Source organism: Pseudophryne corroboree, chromosome 9 (genome assembly GCF_028390025.1).
Source record: "Pseudophryne corroboree isolate aPseCor3 chromosome 9, aPseCor3.hap2, whole genome shotgun sequence".
Lineage (NCBI taxonomy): Eukaryota > Metazoa > Chordata > Amphibia > Anura > Myobatrachidae > Pseudophryne > Pseudophryne corroboree.
In genome coordinates this window covers 150,645,999-150,661,691 of record NC_086452.1, presented here as the reverse complement: position 1 = coordinate 150,661,691, position 15,693 = coordinate 150,645,999, and the positions used below count along the sequence as shown (strand labels likewise).

General features: G+C 43.7%; 1 long non-coding RNA gene across 1 annotated transcript in view; it reads left to right on the top strand.

Annotated features, from left to right (window-relative positions):
- Positions 1–1,365: 1,365 nt before the first annotated feature.
- LOC134956831 (uncharacterized) overlaps positions 1,366–15,693 on the top strand; it is a 132,701-nt gene continuing 118,373 nt past the window's right edge. Inside the window, exon 1 of the long non-coding RNA XR_010186217.1 lies at positions 1,366–1,540. This is a non-coding gene — a long non-coding RNA (uncharacterized LOC134956831). The remainder of the gene's footprint in view (positions 1,541–15,693) is intronic.

The window sequence follows — 15,693 nt, the reverse complement described above, 5'->3', positions numbered from 1 at the left end:
TTTCATATACACCTTATACACACAGCCTGAAGGTCATTTAATACAATATTTTTAATAACTTTGAGTATTAAACAAAGTTTGTGTACACTGAGCCATCAAAAAACAAAGGTTTCACTATCTCAGTCTCACTCAAAAAAGTCCGTATTTCGGAATATTCCGTATTTCGGAATATTTGGATATGGGATACTCAACCTGTATTAAGCATAAAATCGCAGAAGTGACTACGGCAAAAGATGCACACACGGTCGTCGCTGCATCCGACTCGGAATCAGCTCCATACAGTGACGTCTGCAGTGGAATGCACTGTTTCCGGCATGCTTACTTAGTATGGAGGCTTCTGAGGTTCAAAGAAAATAAAATAAAATATTGTTTCTTTGTGTGTAAAACTAATGAGGTGATCGACCAACCAGGTGTCGGTGATTGATTGGTTGATCCTGATGGACTGTTATAGGCCCTACACACAGGCCGATATTCCTCAAAGATATGAACGATCTCGTTCATTATTGAACAAGATAACGTTCATATCTTTGAGTGTGGAGTCACCAGCGATGAACGATGCGCGGCCCCGCACTCGTTCATCGCTGTCGGCTGTGCATGCAGGCCAATATGGACGATCTCGTCCATATTTGCCTGCACTTCAATGGAGCCGGGTGACGGGGGGAGTGAAGAAACTTCACTCCCCCCTTCACTGCCCCACCGCCGCCGGGTCGCCCGTCGGCCGTATCCGCCGTCGGGCAGCTCGGCGGTGGATCTTTAAATGTGTAGGGCCCATTATGCTGCTTCTGCTGTAGATCTTTGAATTGATCAGTGCTCTGTATATAAAAGAGGTGAACTGCAAATTGCACTAATGTTTTCTTGGCTGGGTTAGCATGTTAATTAATTTGTTGACTTCATTTAGAAATGTATGTTAGTCACAGTTTTGTGACCTTAATACTTATTTCTCTATTGATTATTCCACTGGCATGCAGCTGCATAGTGGGAGATCTGTATGCAATTGATTACCAGATAAATAGGAGCTATATGGGGAGGAAGGTTTTCCACAAGGGAGAACACATGATAAATAGCCATTACTCTGTGCTGTTATTTTATACTACTGTAAGTCTACTTACATGTGAACTCTGTTCATTTAGGGCTTTTTCCATGTGTTATTATAACAGCTGTGTCTATAAAACATGCTGAGCACATACAGTGCATGCTTGGAACTTGGTGACTTTACAATAATTCATTGCTATGGTTACTGACCTGTTCATTCGCAACAGAACATGTATCAAAGTCTAGCACTCATCATCGCTGCATGCAATATTCATGTTGGGCTAGATTGTACTATTCTTTAGCTGCAGTAAGGGAATGATGTGTGCTGTCAGAGGATCAGCAGAAATTGTTGGGTTCTTTTTAAAAGTGTTTTGAACAACCTTCCTGAGTAATGCAATTTTCATGGCTATAATTGGGGGAAGCAGTCAGGATCCCTGCTGCTGGATTCCTGCGTCGGTATGCTGACAGCCAGAATGCAGAATAAGAGAAACACTGCGGCACTGGAGAGGTAAGTCGACGGGGGGGGGGGGGGTAGGTTAAGTTTAGCCTGTGTTCCAGGGGTTAGGGTTAGGCCATGGGGAGGGGGGGTTTAGGGTTAGGCATCGGGGACCTGGAGTTAGTTTTAGGCACCTCCGGGGGGTGCTAAGGGTTAGGCACCAAGGTGGGGGAGGTTAGAGTTAGGCTGCGGGTAGAGAGGATTAGGGTCAGGGGCGTAGGGAGAGGGGAGACCACCCTTTACTCGCCCCTGTCTGCTTTTTTGGCTATTTTGGTGTTTCGTGAGCTGGGATCCCATGCAACAGGATTTCATACTGATGCTATGATGCAGTGATGATCCAGGTACAAATCCATCTTGTGTTCTTCCTTTATTTTTTAAGAAATATCAATTTATTAAAACATGTCCCAGACTTGGGATAGTAGATTTTTAATATGATCATTAGTCCCAAAATCCAACAAGGATAAAGACATTAAGGGCCTGATTCTGAGTTGGACACAGCAGTGATGTCGGACGCAGTGGAGCAATCTTCTGCACATGCAATGTGTACACATCACGACATAGCTGGCGTGACTAATGTGCCCGTAACTAGGGAATGCTTGTGTGTACATACGCACACGTCAAGAGGACTTGATGGAGTGATTGCCGGCTGTGAATAGTTGCAGCCTGGCATGACATGCAGCATGTTGCATCGCAGCAAAGCTGAACATGGCTACAGCTGTATACCTAAGAGCCGGAGTTGCTAATGAGGTGCGTGCAGGGCTGTATTTTTCTTATGGGCTCAATGGGCAGTTGTCCAAGGGCCCCAGGAGTGTAAGGGCCCTAGGCTGATAGCTGAGGGTCCCATTTTTCCAGGGGTACCAGATTTAAAAAAAACGGCCCTTGGGGAACCGACCCTGGGGTACTGGACATTTCCAATTAGCTTAATTAGTCCCTAATTACTCACCTTCTGAAGTGGTGTCTTCTTCCAGCATTGGGATTTAGTCTTCTGTAGCAGCAGTGAGTGTATGTGTGAGTGTGTGAGACCCCTGTCAGCTGTATGACCACCAGTGTGTGTATGTCTGGAGGTAGGAGCAGGCAGAACTAAATCTCCCACAAGCCATCTGCCTTCCATTTTTTTAATTGGATACTGCCTGTATTGGAAGCACGCATAAATTAGACGCTAGGTCCACAAGTGTTTTTTTGCAGGCAAAATCTCGCACCCCATTGGTCTCTTAGGGGGATATTCAATTGTTTGAAAAGTCAGTTGGGTGTCTGTTTTTTTTTACTGTCTATTAGATAGGAAAAAACAGATACCCAACTGACTTTTCAAACAATTGAATACCCCCTTAGAGTCCTTAAAGTGAAATATTTAAAGCTATGGCGAGATATAAAGTGGAGAAGTTGCCTAAAGCATCCAACCAGCTTCAAACTGTAATTTCAAAGACTATGCTAGATACAGTAAATGACACAAGGTGATAGGTTGCTTTGGGCAAATCTCCAATTGATCACTATCCATGGCTTAATGTTTGATATTAGTTGTCAAAACAGAAATGTTAGTAGAGATCAGCAGTTCTCAATATTCACCCAGAGATAAGAAGAAAGACATACAGTAACAAGTGCACTTTTGAATTAAAGATCTTTTGAAATGATTTTCATTAAACTACAATTACACATTCCCATTTGGAAAAAAGTGATATGATTTCTATTAGCTATTCCAACTTGCAGAGAGCCACAAAGAATAGTTTCTTCTTGTACTGACAACGGTGCCACAGGTACTCCTCTTACAAAGAGACATTGGCAGCAGTTTTTGTTAGTGGATGCAAAACCACCGAGAAATGCGGTGACTGGGAATAGAGCCAAGCCGAGGTTAATGAGGCAATATTTAGAAGAGCGCTAGGACCTCATTCATCGTTGACATTTACTAATCGGCCAGATGGTATTAAGACCTGCCAGCTAACAAGGAAATGGTTAATTCTTGTAGTAAAATAACAGTCATTGTAGAATTCAATATCTGGAGCCTCTTGTAGGGAAAAACAGGATTGTGTGAACTGTTCATATTCAACAAAGAAAAAATAAGTTGAATCTGTGAAGTGCTAGGTCTCCATAGAAACAATGGAGAAATAATTTATGGCCACGCTATAGCTAGAGTAATAGAAAATGGACAGTAAATGCATTTTCTGGATTAAGCAATAGGCTGAAGGTTCAAATGAAGGGCAGTTTATTAACAGATCAGTAAGTCTATAGTCATTCCATGGACAGACAGATATTAAGTGGTATTTTATGTGATTTTATATTGGCAGTGTTATCATATCTATAGAAACATACAGCAAACCACTCATATACAGATTTGGACTGAGAATAATTTCATCATGGTGGGAAAGCATTTTAGATATTCCGGTACTGTACAAGTAGAGTAAAATGTTGCTGTACACTGTACAGTGTACAGTATATAAATGATGACTGTACTATTACATTGGATAGAAGCATTATTGTCATACATTTTTTATAATACAGGTTGAGTATCCCTTATCCAAAACTCAAAATCTCACATTTTTGGTTCCCCTACTGAGATAATGACACATATATTTATATTTATATATTATATTATATAATATATCTATATCTATATATACACATAATATATAATATATATGTCATTATCTCAGTAGGGGACCCAAAAATGTGGGATTTTGGATTTTGGATAAGGGATACTCAACCTGTATTGATATTTGAAGTTGGTATGTAATCAGTGATGCAACTGAATGAGATCCTAGTCAATTGATACAAAGCAATATTATAGCACATGCATTTTTTTTAAAGGAACATACATTTATTTTATATATATATATATATATATATATATATATATACATACCTGTATATATATATATATATATATATATATATATATTCTATTTTTATTAGATATATTCGAAAGGCATACAAACAAATTAAACAAATAATTCAAAGTCCATTATACAAACAAGACAAGCAAAACTGCACTTAGTTGTGATTAATATTGTAAGCTATGTAGAAGGGCATGTAGCATATATGGTATAAATTTATGGACAATAAAAAGATTAGTGAAACAAGAAAATAAGAATGAAAAGAACAAGAAGGGAAGTATGGGAAGTGAGGGTGAGTGAAAGAGGGAATGGAGTGGCATGGGCATCTGTCAAATAAGCTTTCTTCGAACTAAAAGGAGTAGGGAACAATGGGTAGGAATGTTCCAGAAATTCACTTTACGTCCCCGGTAGGATTGTGGACATGTAGGTCTTGTAGTCAGTTGAGGCCTTGTATTCTAGCCATGGAAACCAGATTCTAGAAAAGTCAGATGGCTTATGTGTTGAGAAAATTAAAATATCCTCCATTGAGATAAAATAATCGATCTTATGGAGCCATTCCTTGTGCGAGTGGTGTGTAGTAGAATTCCAAAGTACCGGAATAACTGAGCAAGCTGTATTACCCAGGTGACGGAGTAACAACTTTTTGTATGTGGTAACTGGTGACAGAGAAAGGTTAAGTAACCAGAAAACAGGGTCTTTAGGTAAGGCTATGGTTAGAATTTGTTGGGAGATAGTAATAACGTCAGTCCAATAATTAGTTAAGCTTGGACATTTCCACCAGATATGAAGGAGAGTTCCTAAAGTAGAGGGACATCTCCAGCAAGAGCCAGAGATGAAAGGTAGCATGGTGTGGAGCACTGGGGGGTGTCTATACCATCACACTAATATCTTATACTGTGTCTCCTGCACAACAATACAAATAGAGCTACAGTAGAGTAGGCCTTTAGAAAGATAGTTATCCATTCCTGATCAGTTCATGATAGGTCTCAAACCCTGGCATATGTCAGGATGGAATCAGAATTATACTCTAATAGCAGTTTATAGAGGGCAGATATTGTGTGGGAAGAAGAGTGGAGTGAGACACAGAGTTTCTCAAAGGGGGTAAGGTCCCTCACAGCCATTGTTATCCTATTGGATGTAGTAAGAAAATGTCTAACCTGCAGAACCTTCCAGAAGTCAGTCTGGGGAATAGCCCATTTGGCTTCAATCTCTGAGAACTGTTTAATACATGAAGCAGTCACCAGATGGCCAACTCTAAAGAGGCCTGCAATGGTCCAGTTCAGTGTGCCAGATATAGGCCTGGCAGGAACCACGGGTTGGCTAAGTAGGAGGTCAGTGGGCCATAAACCTAGGACACAACAGGAAGACGCCTAAGAACTTTCCAAATGGAAAGAGTGGAAGATATCCTTGGATGTGGAGGATCAATTTGGGGAAAAGAAGGCAACCACGGTACAATTTTAGGATACTATTTCATGTACTGTAGTAACCCTCTAAAGTAACCCACTGCATTATGTCCCTATTTCTGGTCCATTCCATGACACCAGTAAGATGGAGTGATAGTATAAGTTAAGGTCCTGTAGTTGGAGGCCTCACATCTGTTTTGGGCATGATAGTGCCTCATGCCGGATTCTAGGACTTTTCTTGGATCATATAAATTGCCAAATCAGGGAGGAGAGAAAGCAAAACCAGGAGTCAGACACAATTAATGGTAGGGCCTGAAGGGCATAGACAGCTTAGGAAGTGTGTTCATCTTGACCACATTCATTTTACCAAGCCAAGAAAATAGGATTTTAATTACCTGCCGGTAAATCCTTTTCTCGTAGTCCGTAGGGGATACTTGGAATTCATTTAGTACCATGGGGTATAGTTGGGTCCACTTGGAGCTATGGGCACTATAGAAGCTTGATAAGGTGTGCTGGCTCCTCCCTCTATTCCCCTCCTACCAGACTCAGTCTAGGAAACTGTTCCCGAGGTGATGGACATACTTTGAGAGAAGGATATAGATAAGGAAAGTGGTGAGATTTTGAACCAGCACAACCAGAACAAGAGGAAAGCCATGCTAACCAAACTTGAAAACCGGAACAGTAACAGCTGAACCAAATAACAGTAGTTAAACAAGTAACCGTGCAGGAAGAACGATGCACCAGTGGGCGTCCAATATCCCCTACAAACTATGAGAAAATGATTTACTGGTAGGTAATTAAAATTAAATTTTCTCTTGCGTCCTAGGGGATACTGGAATCCACCAAAGCTCCCAAAATAGGTGGGAGAGAGCTGAGGGTCCTGCAGAACTGACTGACCAAACTGAAGGTCCTCAGAGGCCAAGGTATCGAACTTGTAAAACTTGGCAAACTTGTTCAAACCCGACCAGGTAGCTGCACAGTAGAGCTGTAATGCCGAGACACCCAGGCAGCCACCCAAGAGGAACCCACCACCCTAGTAGAGTGGACCTGTACAGATTTTGGAATCGGCAAGCATGCCATGGAATAAGGATGCTGGATAGTGAGCCTGATCCAGCTAGCAATTGACTGCTTTGAAGCAGGACACCCAATCTTGTTGGCATCATATACTGTAGAACGAACAGCGAGTCCGATTTCCTGTGATGAGCAGTTCGCTTTACATAAACCTTCAGAGCCCTTACCACGTTCAAGGGCTTTGAAGTAGCAGAGGTGTAAGTAACAACCGGAACCACAATTGGCTGTTTGATGTGAAACCACCTTAGAAAAAATTTGGTGACGAGTCCTGAGTTCAGGTCTGTCCTCATGGAAAATCAAGTAGGGGCTCTTGTGAGATCTCAAGGTGCTGTGGGAGGCACAAAGGGAGGTTGGATGTGAAGAACACCTTTCAAGAACGTCTGGACCTCAGGGAGAGATGCCAATTGTTTCTGAAAGAAATTAGACAAGGCCGAAATCTGAACTTTTATGGAGTCTAGGCGTAGGCCCACGTCAACTCCCCACTGCAGAAGAAGCAGGAAACGTCCAAGAGGAAATTCCACTGTGGAATAATGTCTGCTCTCACACCAATAGACATATTTTTCCAGATACAATGGTAATGCTTTGACGTTACCCCCTTCCTGGACTGAACCATAGCCGGGATGACCTTGTCAGGAATCCCTCTCCTGGCTAGAATCAGCCGTTCAACTTCCATGCCGTCAATGTAGCCATAGTAAGTCTTGATAAACGAATGGGCCCTGTTGCAGAAGATCCTCTAGAAGAGCCAGAGGCCACGGATCTTCTATTAGCATCTCGAGAAGATCCGCATACCAGGCCCTTTGCGGCCAGTCCGGAGCAATGAGGATTGCTTGAACTATTTCCCTTTTTATTCTTTTGAGAATTCTTGGGATTAGAGGAATGGGAGGAAACAAGTACACCAGCTGGTAGACCTATGGAGTTGTCAGGGTGTCGACCGCTACAGCTTATGGGTCCCTCGATCTGGAACAATACCTCTTGAGCTTCTTGTTGAGTCGAGAGGCCATCATGTCGATTTGTGGATACCCCCACCGATGTGTCAACCAGTGGAACACCTCCGGGTGGATGCCCCATTCCCCCGGATGCACGTCATGTCTGCTGAGGAAATCTGCTTCCCAGTTGTCTACTCCCAGAATGAAGATCGCCATCAACGCCACAGCGTGTTTTTCCACCCAGAGGAGAATTCTTGACACCTCTGACATTGCGGCTCTGCTTTTTGTTCCGCCATGTCGGTTTATGTACGTTACCACCGTCACATTGTCCGACTGGACTTGAATGGACTGATTCTGAAGAAGAGATGAGGCCTGCAGAAGGGCATTGTAGATTGCCCTTAGTTCCAGGATGTTTATTGGAAGGACTACTTCCTGACTTGACCATCTTCCCTGAAATTGTACCCCCTGGGTGACTGCACCCCAACCTCTGAGGCTTGCATCTGTGGTTAGAAGAATCCAATTCTGAATCCCGAACCTTTGGCCCTCCACTAGGTGAGACATTTGTAGCCACCACAGGAGGGAGATCCTGGCTATCGGAGACAGACGAATCCTCTGGTGCATATGAAGATGCGATCCAGACCATTTGTCCAACAGATCCAGCTGTAAGGGCCTCGTATGAAACCTTCCGTACTTAATTGCTTTGTAAGAAGCCACCATTTTCCCCCGAAGGCGGATGCATAGATGTACTGAGATCCAGGTCGGCTTCAAGATGTCCCGAACCATCGACTGGAGCACCATTGCCTTTTCCAAGGGAAGGAACACTTTCTGAGACTCTGTGTCCAGTATCATTCCCAGGAAATGAGGCTTCTACGTTGGTTGTAGGTGGGATTTTGCTAGGTTCAGAATCCACCCATGATCCAAGAGTAATCTGGTTGTGAGACCAATGTTCTCCAGCAACTGCTCCCTGAACGCAGCCTTTATCATAAGATCGTCCATGTAAGGAATTACGTTCACTCCTTGTTTGTGGAGTAGTATCATCATCTCTGCTATCACCTTGGTGAACACCATCGGTGCCGTGGAGAGACCAAATGGTAGGGCCTGAAACTGGTAGTGACAGTCCTGCAATGCAAGCGATAGATAAGCCTGATGAGGCGGCCAGATTGGAATTAGAAGGTACACATCCTTGACATCCAGAGACACTAGGAATTTCCCCTCTTCCAGACCTGAGATCACCGTTCTCAGAGACTCCATCTTGAATTTGAATACTCATAAATACGAATTCAATGACTTGAGGTTCAGAATCAGTCTTACCAAACCATCCGGTTTCGGTACTACAAACAAGCTGGAATAGTAACCCTTGTTTTGTAGAGGAGGTGGAACTGGAACAATGACCTGGGTCTGTAACAGTTTCTGAATGGCATCCTGTAAGGTTATGCTTGCCTCTTGTGAAACTGGTAAGCCTGATTTGAAGAATCTATGAGTTGGCAAGATCTTGTCTAAATGTGACTGAAGAATTTTAGCCGGGCTCCTTCCTGCCTGTCTCCCAGGCATCGCTGTCCACCATCATGCGGAAAGGTTTTGAGGAGGCAGAGCCTGAGGTCTTTACATTAAAGAAAGATTCCTCACACTCCTCTCTCACCCTATCAGGGATATTTAGGACGTTTCTGATAAAATCTATGAGAGCCTCTACACCCTGCGACAGAGTACCCTCCCCTACCTCTAAGTCTACCTCACCTTCCTCCATTTCTGACCCCTCATTATCAGAGTCAGAATGCAGGATATGGGCCACAGTACGTCTTTGTGGACAAATGGTAGAGGACTGATATGCTGATCTGAGTACTTTTGCATGAACTCAGCCATAGACTGTCTTAAGTATTGTGTCTCTTTCTCATTACGAGATAATTTAGTAGAGATGGTGGAAATCATTCCCCTAATAGAGGCTAGCCATGCTGGCTCTGTTCCACTAGCCTGAGAAGGGATACTACACTGAGTACACACTAGTGAACCCCCTGGAGAAGAGGAACACTGTGCCTTACATGAAACACAGTCTTTGCCTGACATACTGCAGCAGTGACAACACACACACAGCAAAAGGTTAAATGTACAATTAACCCACAAAGAGCCCTTCTAGAGAGACACAGAGAGAGGATAGAACAAGCTCAGGAGAGACAGAGAGAGGATAGAACCTAGATTAGGGACTTAGTACACTAGTATATAGCTCCCCCCTGCTATCACCCCCTGATACTGCCGAGGTAATCTGGAGGCTTCCGGAGGAGTTGCGCGTCCCTGTAGTCAGTGTCTGTGTAGCTGCAGTAGGGTAAGATGGCGCCTGTGAGCTGCTGGATCAGCTCATAGTGAATCCCCGCCCCTTCAATGGCGCACGATCTTCCCGCTCTTCTTTATACTGCTTTTATGTGTCTGAGTGCATAAAATGGTGTTAGAACCTTTTAAGCCTGTATTGTCAGTCTGGGTACTGTGCACACTACACTGTACTAAGTCTGGAGACTCATTACACCCCGTGCAGAAGCCGCGTATCTCCGTGCCCTCATGCCGTCATAACAGCTGGCGACCCGCTAACCGGGACGTCAGTTTAGTACTCACCACTCTTCTGTCGTCTGGCTCTGTTAGTGGTGACGGCATGCTGCGGAATGTACGTTCGCCATGGTGGGGCTTGCGAATAGTTCCCTCAGGAGCTAGCGTCCTGTCAGTGGGGAAAGGGACCATTAACCCTTAGTGGAGTTGGGCCACCCCCCCTTCACCAGTCCCACGAAGCAGGCAGGCTGGTGCCATCCAGTCCTGCCTGAAAATTACAAACTTTAAAAATAAATGCAGAAAACTCTTCATGAGCTTCCGGAGATGTGAACGGCTCCTTTGGGCAAATTTTCTAAACTGAGTCTGGTAGGAAGGGCATAGAGGGAGGAGCCAGCACATGTTATCAAACTTCTATAGTGCCCATGTCTCCAAGTGGACCCGTCTATACCCCATGGTACTAAATGGATTCCCAGTATCCCCTAGGATGTAAGAGAAAGCTGTTTCAGGTGCCAACTATATAATCTGAGCAGATAGAGGAAAGGAGAGGAATAAAGTTCATGTGGAATAGTTGCGTGAGGGTTCTCTCTGCAAATATATTTCCTAGGTAGGTAATATGGGAAGGATGCCAGGCAAACGGGAAGGCATGTTGAAGACTCAAAACATTGGAAGGAGGGGCAGAGGTAGAGGGCTCTAGACTTCGAGAAGTTATGGTGTGTACACACGGTGAGAGATTTTCTTACGATTTTGACTATATAGTTAAAATCGCAAGAAAAGTTAGTGCAGATCGCAAGGTGAAAGTCCCCTTGCGATCCCGATTCGATGCTGACTATGCGGGAACGCGCAGTCGGCATCGCAAGAATAGATAGACTGCAGGAAAGTCAATTTTGACTAGCTTTATAGAAGAGATAGTCAAAACTGACACTTAGCCAAAATCGCACATAGTATCGCAAGCACATAATGAGTGTGCTTGCAATAGTGACTATGTGCCAACCTAGCCCCTGTCGCATAGTGAGAATCAGGCATAGTCCGAATCTCACCGTGTGTATGGGCCATAAATCTTGAAGCTTGACAGTTACCCAAATCTCTTAAACTCCAGCAAAAATTAGGAGCGGGAGGTAAAAGGGTGGGAGATGGTAGCTAACAAATCATCAAGGAAAAGCACAAGTTTGTATTCCTCACCTCCAACATGAAATGAAAGGGTTGGTCCTACAGTAAGTGCCTTTGCTATAGCCTCTATATAAAGAACACAATCAGTGGAGATTAGGGGCAACCCTGTTGGGTATGATTTTTTGTGAAGAAAAAATTGGACACAGTACAGTAGACTTGAACTCTGGCAGACAGGGTTGCATAAAGTGCTAGAATTCTGTGGGTAGCAAGAGGACCCAGTTCCATGTAACCTAGAACAGACCTCATAAAAGTCCAACTTATCCTGTCCAATACTTTCACAGCGTTCACGGACAGGAAAATGTTGGGTACCTGAGCATGAGAAGCTAATTGGATCAAATTGATGACCTTGGTTATATTATCACAAGCTTCATAGCCCCTAACGAAACCCACCTGATCCTTATGGACCAATTGTGGAAGAAACCAATAGAGCCTGTTAGCCATCAGTTTGGCATATAGTTTAAGGTCGATATTAAGGAGTGAAATAGGTCTGTAGCTCAGACACAGGGAGGGGTGACTTTGGGATGACTGATATGTGGGTCTCTAAAGATTGGTTGGAAATGTGTATCTTTGGAGTTGGCATTGAAAGCACAGAGAAGCATAAGAGCGAGTATGTCTTTAAAAGTTTTATAAAAGGCTATAGTAAAGACATCTAGGCCTTGTAATTTAAAAGGAGTCCTAGGGAGTCCCTATCAAAAGACGAAAGAGTTGTAAAAGAAACTGAGGAGATATAATTAAGCACATAATGGGGAGAGGGGAGAGAGTTCAGTTGATGGGAGGAGTCAGCCAGATTATGCAATGCGGAGTAGTATTGTTTAAAACAAGAGACAATTTTGGAGGACTGTGAGTGTGGGGTGTCAACATTGATGGTATGAATAAAATCAGATGCCAGCTGGGTACAAAGAGCTTGAACAAGAAGTTTACCTGGTTTGTTCCTCTATTGATAAAATTGATTCTCACATTTCCATACTGATAGCTTAATTTTGTCGGAAAGCAGTTTATTAAGTGCTGCGTGCGCCTCAGTCAATGGAAGATAAACATCTCCAGACGATGAGCACTTGGAGGTCTCAAGCATCTTGATCCGCTGAAGTAGTTATTTACATAATCTGCTATTTAATATAGGACCCCAGTTGAATAAATGTGTCCTCAAGGACGCACTTATGCGCTTCCCACATGGTGAGCTCTGTAAGGGAGACCTCTAAGGGTATCATTGTGGGATAGATAATCAGCCACAGCCAATTTTAATTTCAGCCTTACAATAAGTAGTAGGTAGTGATATAGGTTGCGTTCGAAATGGGGGTGTAATCTGACTAAGCGATCGGTCCAATAGAAGCCTCAGTGAGAAGGTGAATGTGTCTATGACTCAAAAATGAATAATTGAGTTGGGAGTAATCCTTGTGGGGTGGGAGTAAAAAGAGTACTCACGACCTGTAGGATTTAGGATCCCCCAATAGTCAGCCAGCTGGTTATTGTGAAAAATTCACCTGGCTTGGTGGTATTTAGCATTGGAGAATTGCAGTGGGTTATTAGAAGTCTCAAGTAAAGTCCAATTGAGATCTTCCAAAACTATAATACCTTTTGACAGGGTATTGAGATGGTCAAGGTTGGACTTGAGGAAAGTATGTTGGGCTTGGTTAGGAACATACTGTCACAAAACGGAGGTTTACAGTGCTTCCCAGTTGCACCTTGCCCTACCTGCGGTGCAGTCCAAAGCACTGTCTACCATTCACTGGTCCATCCAGTGTCCTGCGCTGTCAGTCACTGCATCCATTTCAGGATAGTTAAGCTTCGGCTCCTTCCCAAGAACTCTCCAAACAGGTAGTGTTTCCCTGACATGTGATCCCTTCAGCCTATCACCAGAGAGCAAGGGGTGTATATTCCAGCTCCAAGCATTGGAAAGCTGTCAGTGCATTGTTGTCCTTAAGCCTGTAGAGAGCTCCTGCAATCTCCTTCTTAAAGAGACAGTGCATTACCAACTTCAGCACTTATTGACTCCTATCTCCAGGATATCTGCAAACCTGCACCACTTGTTATCTTATCTCCAGGATATCTGCAAACCTGCACCACTGGTTATCTCATCTCCAGGATATCTGCAAACCTGCACCGCTGGTTATCTCATCTCCAGGATATCTGCACACCTGCACCGCTGGTTATCTCATCTCCAGCATATCTGCAAGCCTGCATCACAATCCCAGCTTCCAGCTATCCTGTAATGCTGGTGCAATCCCAGCCTCCAGCTATCCAGCTATCCTGTACTGCTGGTTCAATCCCAGCTTCCAGCTATCCAGCTATCCTGAACTGCTGGTTCAATCCCAGCTTCCAGCTATCCAGCTAACCTGTACTGCTGGTTCCATCCCAGCTCCTTGCTATCCAGCTATACTGTACTGCTGGTTCAATCCCAGCTACCAGCTATCCTGTACTGATAGTTCAATCCCAGCTCCCAGTTATCAATCTCTACCACAAGTGTCACTCAAATTTCATTGCATTAGTATCCCCAGTGTTCTAGTTCCCTGTAGTTGTACAAACACCTGTGGCCAGCCATAGACTTTAGCCGAACCTGCCACGCCTGTAGGAGCAGGCCATATATCAAGCCTGCAATATTCCATCCTCGGGACTCCAACCAACTAGCTACTAGACCTCGTCCGGTTCCACAAGTACCAACAACCGTGGCGCATACATATTAATAAATGCAAAGGCCTCGTTATAAATCTGGCATGTTATCAGGAGAATCTTACCCAGGACCAGCCTATGGGGGTAATTCAGACCTGATCGTAGCAACAAATTTGTTAGCAGTTTGGCAAAACCATTTACACTGCAGGTGGGGCAGATGTAGCATGTGCAAAGAGAATTAGATTTGGGCGGGTTATTTTGTTCTGTGCAGAGTAAATACTGCCTGCTTTATTTTTACCCTGCAATTTAGATTTTAGTTTGAAGACACCCCACCCAAATCTAACTCTCTCTGCACATGTTATATCTGTCCCCCCTGCAGTGCACTTTGGCCCTCATTCCGAGTTGTTCGCTCGCTAGCTGCTTTTAGCAGCATTGCACACGCTAAGCCGCCGCCCTCTGGGAGTGTATCTTAGCATAGCAGAATTGCGAACGAAAGATTAGCAGAATTGCGAATAGAAAATTATTAGCAGTTTCTGAGTAGCTCGAGACTTACTCCTACATTGCGATCAGTTCAGTAAGTTTCGTTCCTGGTTTGACGTCACAAACACACCCAGCGTTCAGCCAGACACTCCCCGGTTTCTCAAGCCACTCCCGCGTTTTTCTGCACACTCCCAGAAAACGGTCAGTTTCCGCCCAGAAACACCCACTTCCTGTCAATCACTCACCGATCAGCAGAACGATGAAAAAGCTTCGTTATGCCGTGAGTAAAATACCTAACTTTTGTGTAAAATAACTAAGCGCATGCGCTCTGCGAACCTTGCGCATGCGCAGTAAGCGACTAATCGCAGTATAGCGAAAATCGGCAACGAGCGAACAACTCGGAATGACCCCCATGGTTTTGCCCAACTGCTAACAAATTTGCTGCTACGATCAGGTCTAAATTACCCACTATGGACATTGGTGTCTGTACTATGAAAACTCTATGATAATAATATCGTTACCCCTTTGGATTTCCCATCAAAATTGTTGCAAAAAAAGGCAGTAGCGAAGCAGCGATCGCTCAGGGAGGGAGCCTGTGGCCCTTATTTGAAATAAGTTTCCTGAATCAATTCTGTCTGCCCATAAAGACTGAAGCAATTTAGACGCTTTTCTGGAATATTTAGACCTCGAGCATTAATAGAGGTGAGTATGAGTTTACCATCAGCAGACATTAGCTTAGTTGGGGTGACAATTTGTAAGTGATTCCCTGTACTAAGAGAGAGGAAGGGAAAGAGAAAGAGGAAGGAAAAATATATAGTTAACAAACAAATTAACATACAGTAAGAACAAAAGTCCTGCACTCAAGACACTGGAGAAACTAGAATAATCCAATGTCTCTTTGGGTAATAACATAAAATGCGGGTATGGGGGCAAAGGGGATCGGCATCAAATATAGCCCTATGAAATAAATGACATAAAATGAAGAAAAAAAAGACATTGGCCAGTATTTACTAAAAATACGAGTTTGGCCGATTTGTGTTTTTTTTTCTAAGTCCCAATCCGGGAAGTCACTAAGCAGAAAACTCGGCAGTGTCTGGTCTATTCGTAATGGTTTGATTGGCCAAGTTCTGAAATCCGAATGAATAGACCATCGG